The sequence below is a fragment of the Lolium rigidum genome, chromosome 1, assembly GCF_022539505.1.
Source record: "Lolium rigidum isolate FL_2022 chromosome 1, APGP_CSIRO_Lrig_0.1, whole genome shotgun sequence".
NCBI classification, from domain to species: Eukaryota; Viridiplantae; Streptophyta; class Magnoliopsida; order Poales; family Poaceae; genus Lolium; species Lolium rigidum.
The window spans coordinates 122916342-122921792 of record NC_061508.1 but is presented as its reverse complement, the minus strand read 5'-3'; the positions used below and the strand labels follow the sequence as shown (position 1 = coordinate 122921792).

General features: G+C 43.6%; 1 long non-coding RNA gene across 1 annotated transcript; it reads right to left on the bottom strand.

The window, feature by feature from the left end:
• Nucleotides 1-609: 609 nt before the first annotated feature.
• Nucleotides 610-4924, bottom strand: LOC124681586. The gene is made up of 3 exons (XR_006995940.1): nt 4292-4924; nt 2087-2175; nt 610-1131 (listed from the first exon to the last, which is right to left on the bottom strand). It is a non-coding gene; the product is annotated as an uncharacterized LOC124681586 (long non-coding RNA).
• Between the last annotated feature and the right edge of the window lie 527 nt (nt 4925-5451).

The following is a 5451-nucleotide window of genomic DNA, read 5'->3' as shown; positions in this document are numbered from 1 at the left end:
GTTTCTAGGGTTGGCGTGGGGGGCGCCTCCGGAGCCGCCCGTGCGTGGCGGCCCGGGAGGGAGATGCGTTTTTTTTTGTTAGCGACCGATGGTTTTCCCTCTACAAGCTGAACAAGGTATGCATGAACTGATCCGTGCATCTTTTTTTTGAAACTGAATCTTGAAATATGTGTTGTAATTCACCATCTTCTTGTACAGATTCCAGACATGTTTTGTCGGTTCAGATTAGTTTGTTTTGCTACGTGTTCATAATTCTTATTCGTCTGAGTTGATTTTGCGTATTTATTTTTTGATAGATCTACACCGTCAATGATTTTCCAGGAACGGAGCTACAAAGTATAAATTTACCCTCATGTACGTCACTTTTTTTTTTTTTGCGAAACACAGTACAATCAAAGACGCTCATACATACGCGCACACACTCAATCCTATGAACGCACACACGTACATCCTACCCGTATGGAGACATCTTTGATATTGAGATTGACGAAGTCACCACAAGCGCCTCGCTGTCGACGGGAACGTCGCCTCCCACTGAAGAATATTCCGCCTTTATGAGACACCAAAGTGTCAAATCTGGGATTTGAACTCTGGTGGGCTGGGGGTGCCACTGCCCTCCTAACCATCCAATCACAGGTTGGTTCTCCATGTACGTCACTTCTGCTATGGTTGACATATCATGCGAGGTAAGCCCATGGAGACATCTAATTTTATAAACCCCTTTTCCTCTCTGATTCTACTTGGAGACTAGCAATTTCTGACTGTAATACCAAATACTAATATCACTCACATGTAGATTGTGATGTAATAGGACCTGATCACCTGATCGACAGTTAACCAGCGAATTTTTGCTTGATTTTTGCAAATTCGCTCACATATTTAAACATGAGATCTACAATCAGTCGATCCAACATGAGAGCCATCTTGGTTAGCTTCTACTTCAGTAGTAGCGAGGGTATAAACAATGAAAAAAAAAATCCTACGTATGTGCATACCTGGCATGTAGGTATATACCTACAAATTATTTGTAGACCGTGGATATATCATGGAGGTCAATTTTTCTTCTGAAAGAAGGCAAAAAAACATGTAGTTTCCATTGAATAAAAGAAGATACTTCCCCTAATGGAAAACCTGTCGAAAATTGATACAATATGGGTCAAGCTCATGCAAACAACCAAAAAAAATTAGGTAAGTACGCAATCAGATATTTCTAGGTATATACGTACCAGGTCTGATACCCAAAATTTTATAGGTATGTACATACCCATGAATTAAAGATGAGCTTAACAGACCGGTACGAACATAACAGAAAGAGAGGAGGTGTTCCAGGAAAAGATAATCTAGGGTTTTATCCCACTCGCCATCGACGCCACCAGTCTACCTCACTTCTGTTGGCCTTGGCCCTGGGAGGTGCGCCGGACTACGGACTTTCGCCGGTGGGAGGTTTCAGTTCTTTCTATTAGGCATTTGTAGTGTCTTCTTGAAGATGGTGAAGCGGCGACTTCATCCTGGAGTTACAGTAAGGTACTCCCCGCTCTGTCCCCATTCTGGTAGCGCCCCTACATTTGGGAGGGGGGGAGTTGTCTTCCCGGCAGACCTCCTAGGATCTGTTCGGTTATCGTGTTAGTTGGTGTTGTTGCAAGTCTAGCTCTTGTGATCTATGGTTCTCATCTTTGGCAATGGTTGCTGCTCTGGTGCGCTGGTTCTTTGGGACCTTAGAATGACGACTTTCCATTTATCTACTACAACAAGCTTTGTCCGTCTACAGTGAGGGAGGGACGAGAACGGCGGCGCGCCTTTGGCTCGCTCTAGAACTTGTAGTCTTCGCTAGGTGGTCCAAGAATCTATTTGTAATTTATTTTAATTTTAGAGCTCCATATAGTACTGACCTACTGTTGATGATTATCAATAGATCGGTGGATATTCCGCAAAAAAGAAGACATACTCTTATGTTTCTAGGGAATTATATAACCAAAGTATTTACGGGGAATATGAGAGGTATGCAATCAAGATAATCGAGGCAACACCAGGTATACATGGTATATACACAATCGAGATGCACACGGTTCATACTCAACAAACTTACATGCATGGACGTCAATTTTTCTTCTGAAAGAAGGCAAAAAACATGTCTTTTCCATTGTATAAAAGAAGATACTTGCCCTAATGGAAAACCTGTCAAAAATTGATACAATCTGGGTCAAGCTCATGCAAACACCCAAAAAAAATTAGGTAAGTACACAATCAGATATTTCTAGGTATATACGTACCCGGTCTGATACCCGAAATTATAGGTATGTACATACCCATGAATTAAAGATGAGCTTAATCGACCGGTACGAACATAACAAAAAGAGAGGAGGCGTTCCAGGAAAAGATAATCTAGGGTTTTGTCCCTCTCGCCATCGACGCCATCGGTCCGTCTCACTTCTGTTGGCCTTGGCCCTGGGAGGTGCGGGGGACAACGGACTTTCGCTGGCGGGAGGTTTCAGTTCTTTCTTTTAGGCATTTGTAGTGTCTTCTTGTAGATGGTGAGGTGGCGACTTCATCCTGGACTTACAATAAGGTCCTCCCCGCTCTATCCCCATTCTGGTAGCGCCCCTACATTGGGGGGGGGGGGAGTTGTCTTCCCGGCAGACCTCCTAGGATCCGTTCGGTTATCGTGTTAGTTGGTGTTGTTGCAACTCTAGCTCTTTCGATCTATGGTTCTCATCATTGGCAATGGTTGCTGCTCTGGTGCGTTGGTTCTTTGGGACCTTAGAATGACGACTTTCCATTAATCTACTACAACAAGCTCTACTATGACAAGCTTTGTCCGGCTACAGTGAGGAAAGGACGAGAACGGCGGCGCGCCTTTGGCTCGCTCTAGAACTTGTAGTCTTCGCTAGGTGGTCCAAGAATCTATTTATAAATTTATTTTAATTTTAGAGCTCCATGTAGTACTGACCTACTGTTGATGATTATCAATAGATCGGTGGATATTCCGCAAAAAAGAAGACATAGTCATTATGTTTCTAGGGAATTATATAACCAAAGTATTTACGGGGAACATGAGAGGTATGCAATCAAGATACCCGAGGAAACACCGGGTATACATGGTATATACACAATCGAGATGCACGGTTCATACTCAACAAACTTACATGCATACTCATTAGATTTTTGGGGACGTATATACCTGAGGTATTTACAGGTATAGAGATTATACATGGTATGTACACAATCAAGGTACATGGTTCATACTCAAAAAATTAAATACATACTCATTAGAATCTCGAGAAAGTATATCTAAGGTATTTACGGGTATATAAGGTATCTCCACTGTCATATATTTCTAGGTATATAAATACCTGGTACGATACCCAAAATATTTGTAGGTATGTACACAATCAAGGTTTTTTTAGGTACGCACACAATCAGATATTTCTAGGTATGTACATACCAAGTATGATAACCAAGATTTTATATGTATGTACACAGTCAGATATTTCTAGGTATGTACATACAAACTATGATAACCAAGATTTTATAGGTATGTACACAATCAGATATTTATAGGTATGTACATACCAGGTACGATACCTACGATTTTATAGGTATGTACACAATCGGATATTTCAAGGTATGTACATACCAGTTATGATACTTAAAATTTTACAGATATGTACATGCCAGGTACGATACCCAAGAACTTATAGGTATGTACATACCGAAGAATATCTAGTTATATACATTCCAGGCACCATACCAAAGATTTTGTACGTATGTACATGCCCAAGAATTTATAGTTATATGCTAGGTGCGATTCCAAAATTCGTATGTATGCACTTTCCCCGATATATCACATACCCAACATGAACCCTGGATGTATATATTACAGAATATATACATCCTGTTATATTAAAGTCAACTGGTAGGCAGTGATGGATGTAATAAATCCTAATTTCAGAAGCTAACATAGCTTATGTGCATGTAAGAAATGTCTTGCATAATTTTTTTACCACCAAGTCTAGTTCAAGGTTCAAAAATACATCACAAATCAGCTGTCCAGCGCCACATGATGTAAAAAATCCTAGTAGCTAAATATAACATAGGTTATGTGCATGTATTCTATCCAGAAATCTAGACCTGGGTACTATATGCAAATCACAAAATCAAGGTACGCATCTGTGAGCAGCTATAGAACGACAGCACTAGAGAAATTAATAGAGGGGGTGCAGCTCAGATCTCAAAACGCAGGAGCAACAACAGCGGTGGGAAATTTATATGAGATGGATATTAGTGTACTCACCTCACAAATCGAGAAAATTCTATCGCCGCCATCTTGTTCCCACTTCCGCGAGGCACAGCAGGTACTCCACAATTTTCCGTGGCCACCAGCTCCCCTTCACGCCACCAATCAGCAGCCGTGGACTCTCCTTTACCCTGCTTCCTAGCAGCTATACAGCACCCACACACCACCACATGCCGCTGTGACGTTGTCCCATCGATGGATGAGGAGCCAAGCAGCAGCACCCCCTGTTCCTCTCGATCTCAACACGTGTTGCAGATCAGCGTGAGCAGGGGCAACCGGGTAAGCCAGTCAACGACGAGAGCATTACCGGGGATTCCTGGTGCCCGATACATCCCCGCAGCCTGGACACTGTGGAGAAAAATCAAGGAGGCCTCCATTCGCTCGGGCGTCGATGGTTGCAGGTTCGAGGGTTTCCGCCGGAGCGGACGATGAACAAGCGGCCTTCGACGGCGTCTGCAGGCGCGGGGATCCATGGATGCTGCTCTGACGTCCTCCGGGCGGATCTAGGTGAATCTGGCAACGCGACCCACGCATGTGGCGGCCGCCGAGCAATAGCGCTACGGCGGAGGGAGCTCGCAGGGAGGAGCAGAGGTAGGAAGAATGGGGAATTTTGGTTGCCGCCGTCGCACGATGCTTCAGTTGGTCTGTTTTGTCGGATGCGCCGCTACGCGTGGGAGAGTAGGACCGCGCGATTCTAATCGAACGGACGACGCAGGTGAGCACTCTGTAAGACCGCACGGTGCCCACGCAGGAAATAGATTTTGCGAAAAAGAAAACGGAAAATCTAACAACTATGGACGACACCTGGCCAAGAAACGGACAGGCAACCACCGCACCGCTGTACGACGCATACGGGACCCAGTAAACAGTAAGAAGGAATCACTACGTGCCCCCAGAAGTAGGCACGGACCAAATAATTGGGTGAATCCCAAATAATTGAAAATTGCAGCGCAACCCCTTTAATACACACGAAAGGTGAATGTAGCAAAGTAAAAGACGTGGCAGCATGCTAGGTAGGTAAAAAGTAAGTTTAATTGAAAATTGCAGCGCAACCCCTTTAATACACACGAAAGGTGAATGTAGCAAAGTAAAAGACGTGGCAGCATGCTAGGTAGGTAAAAAATAAGCTAGGAAACTGAGAAAAAATGAAGATGTTA